Consider the following 13,531-nt stretch of genomic DNA (forward strand, 5'->3'; position numbering starts at 1 on the left):
CCTGCTTCCCTCTCAAACCTTAGAGACCTTCCAAGGGGGGGGGTGACCTCACCCCACCAGGCAGGTGGGAGTCTGTGTCACATAGAACGAGCCAGAACAAAATAAAATCACTGCCTCTGGTCTTGGCTGCAGGATACTGGGCGTGAAGCTCAACTACTTTGTCTCTTGATTAACTCCGATTTTACGTGGCCTACTTGTAATTTGAGATGGATTTAAAGTGGAGCCAGATCACTATTACAAAAAGAAAAAATAGCAAGTGTTGGTGGGAATGTGGAGAAAAAGAAACCCTTGTGCCCTGTTGCTGGGAATGCAGACTGGTGCAGCCACTATGGAAAACCATATGGAGGTTCCTCAGAAAATTAAAAATAGAACTACCATTCTACATATGGGTATTTATCCAAAGGAAGTGAAGTCAATATCCTGAAGAAACATCTGCACCCCCGTGTTCATTGTAGATTCGTTAACAACAGCCAAGACATGGAAACAACCTAAGTGGATAAAGAAAATGTGAGCTAAATACACACACACACACAGTCACACACACAGAGGGATATTATTCAGCCACAGAAAATTCTGCCATTTGCAGCAACATGGGTGGACCTTGAGGGCATTATGGAAAGTGAAATAGAACGAAAAATACTGTATGGTCTCACTTATATGTGGAATCTAAAAAGCCCCAACTCAGAAAAAGGGTAGATTGGTGGTTGCCAGGGGCTGGGGAGACAGGCAGATGTTGGTCAAAGGTTCCAAACTTACAGTGATTAGCTGAGTAAGTTCTGGCGACCTGATGTCCAGCCTCGTGACTTAGTCAGCAATGCTGTATCGGACACCTGAAGGTCTCTGCCAGTAGATCTAAAGCGTTCTCATAAGAACAAAAAAGATTAAAATTATGGGGCGGGGGGGGGGCGCTAACTAACATGGTGGAAAGAATTTCCCCATACACACATATATCAGATCATCACATTGTACCCCTTGAACTTACACAATGTTATATGTCAATTATATCTCAGTAACTCGGGGGCAGGGGACAGAGTGAGCCATGTCCTAGAAAGCTAACATTCACTAATGTGTCCTCCTTACTTTTTAAAAATAAAAACCACACATTTTGAAGGCAGCATTGGGGAGCTGATGAAATCCTGACCATCCTCAGGTTTGAGAAGACCAGGAGTCCCCGCTCTGTCCCAGATTAGTTCTGGGCCGGTTGCCTCCTGACGCGCAGATGCCTCAGTTTATTCATTTTCACCCCCACACGCCACGTGGGCATGTCTGCACTCCGCTCTGGACGGGAAGCGAGCAGCTGGAGAGGTGGTCAGGCAGCTGCCCACATGCACTTCTGTCGCGTTTATGTAAAAGGGCAACAGCCACGTGAGGGAGGCCATGGTGCCCCCAGGTCTGACCTTCTGGGTCAGGGCTTCAGGACATCGGCTGCTGAGCGCCCCACCTGAGGACTGTCCCTTTGTGAAGGAAGTGCCAGGGCGCCCGCTGACACGCCCCCCTGGAGACAGCCTCGCCCTGTGGGTCCAAAGGCCTCACTTTAAGGAAACTCAGAGGGTGGCCCCAGGAGCAGAGCCTCTGTGAGAAGAGCGGGGGCCTCTGTTACAACACCTCTTCTGCCTCCCACATTCCCTCCCAGGGCTGCCCCTCCCAGGAGCGCCCCCCGCACCCCGCATCCCTGCTCCAAGTCTCCATCTCTGAGCCTGTCTCTCAGCAGAGAATCTAAGGCAGCTACCCAGGTACCCCCAGTGACAACAGGACATGTCCCTCCTTCCACACCTTTCAATGAAAGGATGACTAAATCCCTTTCTAGGTTCAGCTTTGGGTGTGCGTGCGTGCGTGCGTGTGTGTCCATTCCAGAGGATCTGAGAACAAACCAGGTGATGTCCTGTATGTCACTGGCTATGAGATTAGGTCAAGCTGGCTAATTGAGGCCCATTCACTGCCATCTCCCCAGATGAAAGCTATAGGGGGCCTGGCATGCAAAACAATTAACCCTACTTGAGTTCAAACAGCTAAACGTGAGGTGGGAGACGCCCTGTTTCCCTTCTGGAGCCATTAACTAATGAGTCTATTCTTCCCTCACCTCCCATTCCCGTTATAACTTCTTCTGATTCGCATGCTGGGCCATCCCCAGCTGACAGCACGAATGCCAATTTGGAGAGAGGATCGCAGGAGAGGGCGCGCTGTGCCCGGGGATGTTAGCATCTGCTTCTGTGGAGTTGCCCCTTTTGCTTGGAAGCATATCACAGGCCAGCTAACGCAGGAGCAGCTGTCTTGAGAGATGCCAGCGAGGGACCCAGAGGCACTGCAAATCCTCACTAATGTAAATGAGTGCGGCTTACACTTGGCAGGCTAAGTGAAATGGTGTGTTTGTAAATGAGAAGACCTAAAGCATTGTGGGTAAAATGAGACGCCTCCTTTCACAGGGATGCAAAGGGACCACTCAGATCCTGGTGATGGATGCGAAGGGCTTGTACTTGTCCACATCAACAGCGCTTTTGAATTCACCCGGTTATCTGCAAACAGGGTCACTGACAGGCACTTTTTCCCACTTTTCTTCATGCCTCTGGTTGTGATCTTGGATCTCTCCAATGCAGAAATGGAGAGCAAAGAGAGACGGTGGAAGGCTAGTTCAGCTGGAGGCTTCCAGGGATTCTGCAGAGCTTGGACCAGTCTCTCGGGTGACTAAGACACACCAACTAAGGCCACAGGAGACTGAGTTATAAAGGACAAAGCAGCAGATGCACAGCTAGGGAGTGAGAGAGTAAGGAGGGAGCCAGGCATCTGTACAGACAGAAACATTCAGATCCACGGTGCATTTCCTCACTAGCAAGTTGTCTGAAATAGTGGCTGGAAGATTAGCAGAGAATTAGAGCAAAGAGAGTGTGGTAGGTTATTTTACTCAGTCTAGGTAAGGTCATGGAGAATGATCTCAGAGTCACCTTAGAGCTTACTGTTCAAGAAACTGTCATTTTTTACCTCTTCTAAATTCCAAGTCTCCTTCTCTCCCCATTAGACAGTCCTAGATAAACACAAACCCTTTGCTTCTGAAATCTTCTTTTTCTAGGCTCCCTGTAAACTACCACTGTGTAGTTGACATTTACCGTAAAAACGTTGCTATTACCAAGATTACTGTTTATTATATAATAACTAATAAATTCACTTTGAATAATGACACTATCCCCGTTCTAGATTGTAATACTTGGACCCATGTGGTGGTCTTCAGAATTAGAAAGTAACATTAGAACTCCAACTGAGGAGCTAAGACAGAAAGGAACAGCATATTTAACAATAAGAAAGGGTAGTGGAGAAGGATGAATAGACAGATCAGGGGATATGTTATTGAGAAAATGAGCCAGGATTCACAGTCACATGTTAAAGGAATTTGGAAGACAGAATGAAGAGTAAAGTGTGAAGAAAACCTTGGGATAGGACAGAGCAGGCCATACCACTGGCTGAAATTAGGAAGTCCAGAGTCCCCAGACCCATTCTCAATGGAGTCCCAAAGATTTCTATAGAAGACTGTTCAGACCCACACAGATTTTAACTCCGTCCTTAATTTTTTCCTATCTAGAGAACTAGGCTTTTCAAACTCCTTTAGATTCAAGACACAACAGGTTGAAAGTAAAAGGATAAAAAAGATATAACATACAGATAGTATCCAAAAGAGAGCTGAAGTAGCCATGCAGACAATATAGACTAAGACAAAAATTGTTACTAGAAGAAAAGAACATGTTATAATGATAAAAGGAACAATCCATCAGGAAGGTATAATAATTATAAACTTCTATACACCTAATAAGAAAGCTCTAAAACACAAAGGAAAACTTACAGAACTGAAAGGAGAAATAAACAATTCAGCAATAATGGCTGAACAGTTCAATAACCTACATTCAATAATGGATGAAACACCGAGGCAGAAATGGACAAAGAAATGAAGTACAGGAGAAGAGATATTTCTTTCCTGGTTAGAAGACATTCTGGATACACCTTACCACCCACTCATGCCCCATGAGAGGGAAGAGAAAAAAGTGTCCTAAAGCAGAAAAGGGGTTCAGGAGTACTAGCAAAGGGGTTCAGTTCACAAACGAGTGCTTCCTTTTGAAGGAACAAAATGTTTTAACCTCTTCGTTTCTCTTGGGGAAGTCTGACCACCCCCCCAGCAATCAAGCTGTTTGCTGGTCCTTAATCCATCTCCACACTTCCGATCAGTAGGGTAAGGTGGGAGTGGGATCCTTAAACTTCCCTAAAAAATTAAAGCATGTCTTATCCTCATCTTTCTCAACAAGACTAACTACCTGTTATTTAGACAAATGGGGGCACAAGAAAATGACATCAGCCTCCCAGCGCTCCTGAAAATATCATGGCAGGACCATTCACCTGGGAAGGTAGGGAATATCTGGAAGTAATTATCAAACTGCCACCTTTCATTTAGATCCCTCAGTGTGATATATATGTTTTAAAGTGTATGGAAAAAGGACAGTGAACAAAATTTACTTGGACACCAATAGAAGAAAAATTAAAGACTTAATTTAAAGAATACTTCATTTTTACTAATTAATAAAATTAAAGAATTTTTGTCCCATTTAAAGAGGCCTAAATTTTTTCTCTTCATAAATACCTGAAAAAAAAAATCTGGTGCTTTTTTTCCCCTCAAAGGTTACACACATTTTTGCTACTTAACTGGGCAAACAATGACGAATTAATTTAAGTTCGACATTCCGCTGGGAAATGCATTGCCACATGCATTAAACCTGAGCTTCTGTTACCTTGTAATTATTGACTAATTCCTTCAATCAAGTCCATTTAAGGGCTTTAATAGATTTCTAGTATAGCTCACTGACTTCTGCTGGTGCCCTCCTAGAATAGTAATTTTTAGCATTCTTTAAACAACTTTACAATTTTTCATTAGTTAATCTCCACAATACTCCAATGAGGTTATAGGAGAATTATTTCGTTTTATAAGAAACTTAGTGGAGTGAGCCCTGGCCCGTGTGGCTCAGCTGGTTGGGCGCCATCCCGGAAAGTGAAAGGTCACCAGTTCGACTGCTGGTCAGGGCACATACCTGGCTTGCAGGCATAACCATATGGTACTTCTCACTTGGGTTTGCAGGCCAAATCCATACTATCTGTGTAATTTGAAAAATGTCAGACTGAGGGTATATATCTCCCCGGGGTTCCCAGTAGGGTCCCATGTGAGAGGCAATCAATCAGTGTTTCTCACATTGATGTTTCTCTCCCTCTCTTCCTCTCTCTAAAAAAAAAAAATTAATGATGTTCATATAAGCATGTGCATCAAAACAATCAAAATTAGTTGTGAAAAAGTACTTTGATTCAATAGGTCTGATTAGCCCTAGGACCCTATACTTTTAAATAAGCAGCCCTGATGAGGATAATAAAGAACCACATTTTGAAAAACACTATCTTAACCCACAAATCTCTAGACAGAGAAATCTTTTGTTTCTGAAAATATAGCAGATTATCTACCTTGAATTCACCCCTACAACCCTCCTTTCATGTTATGTCGTAAAATAGCTTCGGTTCTAGATGCTATGTAAGACGACTTCTAAGCACGACAACTACTGGGAGAAATTAAGTGATGCCTGAAGGGCAACAACTCAAGAAAGTGAGAATTAAAGAGGAACTGAAACCAGTTTCCACCTTGGAAGCATTTGCTAAACCCATGGATTTTAGTCTCAGTTTTCACACCCTCCAGGGACCACTAGACACAGAAGACAAAGACCTGGGTCTGCCCACAGTGGGAAACTTATTAGAAGATACCCCCATCATGCCAGCATCCCAAGGGGCTATACTCTCAAAGCAAGGGCGAATCAGAAGGAAACCTGTGCTCACCAGCAACATACTATGAGGAGGAAAACTGCTAATTCACATTGGCTCTGGATGCACAGGGAGGAAAAATACTGTCTGTCCTAAGATTCATAGCCATATGGTACTTCTCCCTTGGGTTTACATATATATAAACAGGTCCCGGGTCAATCCAATAGGAGGATATAACATTTTTAAATATTTATGTACTCAAAATAGAAGCACCTGAGTATATAAAGCAGATGTCAACGGATGTAAAAGGAGAAACAGGCAGCAAATACAATAGTAGAGGGGGGCTCCAATAGCCCACTTTCAACAATGGATAGATCATCCAAACAGAAAATCAAAAAGAAAACATTGGCCTTAAATAACATGTTGGGCTTAACATATGACTTAACATATACAGAACATGCAATCAAAAGGCAACAGAACATACATTCTTTTCTAGCACACATGAGGCATTTTCCAAAATAGATTGTATGTTAGGCCACAAAACAAGTCTTAATAAATTTAAGAAGACTGAGATCATATCACATGTTTTTTCCAACCACAATGGTATGAAACTAGATATCAATTACAAGAAGAAAACTGAAAATTTTACAAGTGGAGCTTAAACAGCATGCTACTGAACAAACTGTAGATCAAAGAAAAATCAGGAGAAATTAAAAAAAAAATACCCACGACAAATGAAAATGGAAATACGGTACACCCAAACTTATGGGATGCAGCCCAAAGTAGTCCTAAGACAGAAGTTCATAGCAATAAATGCCTACATCGTGAATCAAGGAAGTTCTCAAATAAACCACCTAACTTTATACCTCAGGAAATTAGAAAAAGAAAAACAAATGAAGCCCAAAGTCAGTAGAAGGAAGGAAACAACAAAAATCAGTATAGAAACAAATAAAAGGAGGACTAAAAAGAAATAGAAAAAGATCAATGAAACTAAGAGCTAGTTTTTTTAAACAAAGGTAAAAGATAAAGACTCACCAAAATGAAAGATAAAGACTCGTAAAAAAGAGAGAGACAGAGAGAGAAAGGACTCAAATAAAATCAGAAAGGAAAGAGGAATGTCACCAAAATACAAAAGGTTACACTACTATGAATAATTATATGCCAGCATATTGAACAACTTAGAAGAAATGGATCAATTCCTAGAAATATACAACCTTCCAAGACTGAGGCATGACGAAATATAAAATCTGAACAGACCAATTACTGGTAAGGAGATTGAGTCAGTAATCAAAGCTTTCCAATAAACAAAAGTTCAGGACCAGACAGCTTCACCGATGAGTTCTACCAAATTTTTAAAGAATACCAATGTTTTTCAAACTCTTCCCCAAAATAGAAGAGGAGAGAATACAAGGCCAGTGTTACCCTGATACCAAAACACCACAATAAAGGAAAATTACAGGCCCATATCCTTAGTGAGCGTAGATACAAGAAACCTCAACAAAATATTAGCAAAGTAAATTCAACAATACATTAAAAGTACCATACACCATCATCGAGTGGAATTTATTCCAGGGGTGGAAGGATCATTCAACATACACAAATCAATCCCTGTGACACACCACATTAACTAAATAAAGGATAAAATCATATGATTATCTCAAGAGGTACAGAAAAAGCAATTGAAGAAATCAACATCCATTTATGATAAAAACTCTCAGCAAAGATGGTTAGAGGAAATGTACCTCAACACAATAAAGGCTACATATGAGAAGACATTAGCCCACATCATACTCAGTGGTGAGAGGCTGGAAGTTTTTCCTCTAAGATCAGGAACAAAGCGAAGGTGCCCATTCTCGCTATTTTAATTCAGTCTAGGATTGGAATTCCTAGCCAGAGCAACGAGGCAAGAAAAAAGTAAATGACCTCCAAATCAAAAGGAAATAAATAAAACAGTCTCTATCTGCAAAACCCTAAAGACTCCACCGAGAAAACTCTTAGAACTCAACAAACGCAGTAAAGTCGCAGGATACAAAATCAATATGCTAAATTCTGTTGCACGTTCATACACCTCTGCACCAAAAGAGTAACTTCCTACCACTTGCCTTTTCAGGTGCTGGGGGCAAACCTTGAAACTAAAGGCCTGACTTCAGCTTTAATGGAAAAACCCAAAGCACTCTGTCTCCACAAGACCAGACAGAGGTTCATCAGATCTGACTGCCTCTCCCAGGTGCGCTGCTCCCCAGGAGGGAGGGTCTCATGGGAACAAAGGGAGGAGGGCGATAGCCACTGTGGCCCCACACCCAGTGCAAATTAACCCAGGCATTGCCATGGCAACTCACCGCCTGGCCGCCAGGCCCCAGCAGTCGCAGCCTGTTAGTCCTGATGACAGCAGTCTCCTTGTGGTCCCCAACAGTGTGACCAGGAAAGGGGAGCATGAGCGTGCGTCTGTGTCCAGCCCGACTCTCTGGCTCATGCTGCATCTTCATTCAGCTCTGAACTCACCGTCCACCTGCAGCCGACACAGGCCAACCTCCCCAAGTTCTGCCCTCGTGGAAAGAGGGGACGCCAGACAGGTTCTCAGCCCTGGCTGCCAGGATGGCCTCGGGAGCTCTGGTCCAGAGACTGGGTGAGCCCGTCCCCTCAGCTGTGGCCCGCTTCATCACCTGTCTCGCATTTGCCTCCAGCTGTCCTGCGTTGGGCCTTTGGAAGGACATTCGGGAGAGAAGTTAGCCCCTTCCAGCTCCCGCTAGCGAAATAAGCTCTTCACATATGCCAGCATTACGCACTCCGTACTTTTCCAAAGAGCTTTCCCACGCTTGTCTCGTGGGACCCTGTGCAGGAGGAAGGCGGGCATCAAAAGCCCCCACTGAGCTGAACGCCACTGGTGCCTCCAATCAGCAGCCAGTTCGAGGCAGAGCTGGCACCGGGCACCTGGTGTCCCTGGCTCAGGGTCGGCTCGTTTCCCAGTCTGTCGCTATGCTCTAGGTGGACGACAGAGTCTGTAGCCAGCTAGCAGGTGGCGAACCCCCGCTTCCGCGGAACAGACCTAACCCCGCAGAGGCTTCTCCGCCTCCCCAGGAGAAGCCGCAGCTGGGAGGGGGACCACTGCAGCAGGCAGGCTATCCTTCAGTCGGAGATTAAATAACAAACGGGGAGAGCATCTGGGGGGAAACATCAGCCGAAGAGCCTGGGGAGAAAATGATGCGGGACTGCTGGAACCTGGGACAGTTTTGGTTGAAGGGTCAGAAACTCACACAAGCTACCTCAAGCCAAAGGTTTACCTTTTTCCTTTAGAATGTAAGCAATCTAACAGGCACAGCTGGGCCTCCAGGAAACCAGGGAATGGCTGAATGAACCTCTCTCTCTCCTGTCTCAGCTTCTCTCTGTATGCCTGCCCCGCCTCCCTGCTCCCCCGTCTCCCGGTACGTGGGTCTCCCTGATGGCTCACGGTTTCTGCTCCCCCATCATATCAGCCTGCTTCCGTCTCACTAATCCTCACCCTGCGTCTGGCTCCATCTGCGGACATGCCAAGTAGCCAAGTCAGACCCTGGAGGAGGATGTGTCCCAATTCCAGGTGCTGGGAGGCAGGATCTGACTCTGCAGCTGGGCTGGAAGGGTCTTTCCCCAGTTCAACTGTCTGACTCCAGGGGGACTGACTGGGTCACGAGGGGGGCTGCCTACATCTGCGCCTCCAGGAGAGACCACTCCTTAGAACTAACTAAGCCTAGACAAACGCTCAGATGAGTCTGTCTCATGAAAAAAGGCAGGGCCTCACTTATAGAAGCCACAAAACAAATAGTTTACTAGCATGTGTTGGAAAAGGGGTTAGGAAGATGAACAGTTTGGTGGGAAAGACCAGGACACAGAATCTGTTAGACTACATTCTCACCGGGGAAGTGATGGTCTAGAGCACTGGTTATATAGCCATTATTAATAGAAGAATCTTCAAGTAGAGGCAGATGCCTCAATTCCCAACAAAACTTACTAGAAAAAGGCCCCACCAGATTCAATGAGATGATGAGCCTGGAACGTGGAGAAGAAAAACCCTGAATGGAACTCAGGAAACCTGGGCTTTAATTCAGGTGCTGCTAGGAATTTTCCGTCTGGTGTCCCTCCTTTTCCATTTTGCTAACCGCTAATGTTCACGACTCAACTACGAAAGTCGCTGCCCTGTGCTCGCACAGGATTCCCTACATGCCCCGTCCTGCGACCTCGCTTATCCCGAAATCATTTGCTTACCATCTCACTAGAATTAGGTTTCTCTAGCATGAAGCGGTCTGTTTTATCCTCTGTTAAATCTCACGCCTTCCCCAGTACTTGACAGCCCGTCAGTATTCAGTAAATGTTTTTCAGCTGAACTGATTTTACCACGAGCCTATCTGTGCTGCAAATAAAGGCCCACACACAGCTACCTGGCTGGAAACCCTGGGGCTTGTGATGGGAGAAGCGTCACCACCCTATGGACGTTGCAGGGATGACAGGGATGACTGTGGAGCAGAGCCAGCCATGCCTGGGACACTGATGTCTCCACCTGCCATTTTAGAAGAAACTGCATATTCTTCTACTGGGAATCAATACAGCCATGCTCTTTCTTGCTCTCAGATGCTTTTCCAGGCACGTTTTATTACAAACGGGAAGCCTGGATGTGAAAGCAAATAGTGGAATGAGGTCAGCAAGGTGGCAGTCTAGGAAGCCACGGGCTGTAGGTTTGGTCCCCATCAGGACATGTACAGGAGGCAACCGGTAGATGAGTGTTTCTCACACTGATGTTTCTCTCTCTCTCTCCCCAGCTCTCTCTCTCCCTCCCTACCCCTCTCTTAAATAAACATATCCTCAGGTGAGTATTAAAAATAAATAAAAAACAAGCAGAAACTGTCAGAAAATAGTTTTTTAAGGACTCTGGAAAACAGAAGTTTACAGCCACCAGGTGAGTGCTGAATCAAGAAAAGGGCCTCCAAAAACGCAAGAAGTTTTTCTAGCTCTTCTGAATGCCCTTCCCCTACCCCTTCTCCTAGTCACCCTGGTCTTAAAGTGGCATCTCTCTTTCTGAACATCCGCTTCCTCCTTCTCCTGCTCATGGACTGGCTTTGCCACTCTTCCCATCTGTATTGTACAAAATACAGCCAATGACGTTAATCACGTTTTCACATTACTGGTCTAAACCCCACTCTCTCTGTCTTTGTCCCCATTCCAAATTCTAGGAAGACACATCTGAGGATAAGTATCTGCCCATAAATTCTACAACTCTGGCCTAAGTAAGGGATAATAATTGACCTGTACTAGCTGCCTACTCCCGGTCTAATTAATTGTAACCCCGGGGACACAGTCACAAAGCACAGATAGCTGCTAAGAGCCCACCATGGCTTCTGTGCGGATGTAAGAGGTGGAACAGCAGACAAACCAAGAGGCGCTGCAGTGGGGGTGGGAGCATCTGAATGTGATCAGTAACACAGTGCACTAAGGCTGGTGGTGAGCACGGAGTACACAGGCCCAGAATCCATGTGGTTAATTAAAGTGCTACGCACAAAGTTGAGCTGTATTTTTTGCTAGTTTGTTTTCATTTTCTAAAACCAAAATCAAGAAAGACAGGTCTAGCAGGGTGCAGCTGGGAAACTCAGGACCTGAGGAGCCAGAAGGATTCATAGTTCAAGGTCACACAGCAAGTAAGTAACTTGCAGGCTGAATGCCGAGACCAAGTCCACCCAGTTCCAAAGCCCGTGCTCTTTCCTGCTCTCTTCGCTGTAATTCTTTGGGTAAGAAAAGGTTTTTGCCAGTCTAAGCACATGTGAAAAAGAAAAGCTCGTAAAGTTATTCACTTGCTTGTTTGCTGATATTATGTCTTTTTCTAAAAAAGCTTTGAGACGCATATAAAAATACATAATTCTCAAAAATTACTACACATTTTCCATGCGGCAGAACCATGCAAAAGTTCTTGCCTGCGCTATTGCATTTTATCTGTACTAATCCTTTACAGTAGGTAGTAGCAGTACCTACATCTTTTTGGAAGAAAAACTGGGAGTAAGAGAGACTTGAAGTAATTTGCACAATATCATACAGCTATGAAGTCACAAAGCTAGAATTCAAGTCAGGTCTGAGTCCTTAAGCCCTAGCTGAGCACTTGAAGTAAAAGAAAACTAGGACTAAGAAATTACAGCCTGATTATCCCCTACAATTATATCCCATATTGTCATGATCAGAAGCCAAGAATGAGCCCAAACTATTAAATGTTCCTAGTGGACAAAGCAAAAAAATTTTATAGCTTAGTATTAGCTTATAAGTCACAACATTCTTAAGATAAAAACAAATTTAGGATAGCCCAGTTTTTCTGATACTGAATTTTATCCGCGAGTTGTCATAAAGACAATAATACTGTGTGATGTCATAGATAGTCCCAACAACCTCTTTACGATAAACACCGTGATGAGTTTTCTAACTCAGATGCTTGTAATTCACATACCTCATTGCATTCAGCGTAAAACCAAAGAACATGTGAGTTTAGGAAGTTCTGTGTGAGGCCAAAGTAATGCAATCTAATTCACAGCTTTCAGAAGGCCTGGTTAGAACCCAGGGCAGGGCGGGTGGCTGCAGCCGAGGTGTGTGTGCGCGCGTGCGCGCTTCCTTCAGGGGCTCCTCTGTATGTATTTGAATAAGATTCATGCAGGAGTCTGAGTTTTGCTCTCAGAGATGAACCTGGAGTGCAGAAAGTCTATGTTGCTGATTAAAAACAGAGCCTGAGAGGGAGATGGAATTAAAATTAAGGAACTAAGATTTATTTGGATGGATGATCACCCTACCTACATGGAATAATTTGGTTTTGATCCATATTATCTCATAAATACTATTTTTAAATATTAATGAGCAAAATTCTATGAAAAATTAAGAACATGTGAAATACAAATGTACATGCCAATGCTATTTTGTGTTCCCCAAATTGGTTTGAAAATAAAAAGTGATTCTTACTGTTTAATTGTAAATAAAAAATATTTAATAGTCTAATAAACAATGACCAGTGTCTGCAATCAGATAGACAGACGCAAATGAGGCAGCTCCCTTAAAGCTTAGCTTTGCTCATGCAATACCAAATTGCTGAAAGATTTTCCTCCCTTTTTTACAATGGAAATAAAGTACCTTATAAATGAAGATTTTATTGGGTAGTGAAAGAAAGCAAGAAAAGAACTTGGGATGAAGTATAATTGGTGAAGTAGACGTCTTGGTAGAACGTACATCAAAATATATGAAGACGTCAAATAAAATATTACTTGCAATGTCAGCCTCATACAGAGAACAAACTATTCAGATGTTTCCATTTAAGTTAGGAATAAAACGAAACACTAATATGCCTACTGCCATAAAGAATGTACAATTTGGTTCATCAAAAGGTATTCCTGGATTTCAACATAGAAGTAAAACTATTAAATTTATGTAAGAATTATCTGTGATAGTTTTTGCTCAAAAAAAAAAAAATGGCTTTCATAATACAGATAGAAAAAATGGAGGCTAAGATCCAAGGGCTCTGTAAGAGTGGAATCTATTGAGTGCAAATCTCAACCAGAAATAAGAAAAGGGATGATGACTATTGAAAAGGACTAATGTCTTTGTAAAATTAATTACAGAAACCAGGAAAAGTTCACTCAAGAAAAATGTGGGCCTGTATCAACTTTTTAAAAGACACTTTTTAGCCCTGGTCAGGTAGCTCAGTTGGTTAAAGCATGGTCCCCAAACACCAAGGTTGTGGGTTCGATCCCTGGTCAGGGCA

The sequence above is a fragment of the Furipterus horrens genome, unplaced genomic scaffold (assembly GCF_987537825.1).
Source record: "Furipterus horrens unplaced genomic scaffold, mFurHor1.1.pri manual_scaffold_10, whole genome shotgun sequence".
Taxonomy (NCBI): domain Eukaryota; kingdom Metazoa; phylum Chordata; class Mammalia; order Chiroptera; family Furipteridae; genus Furipterus; species Furipterus horrens.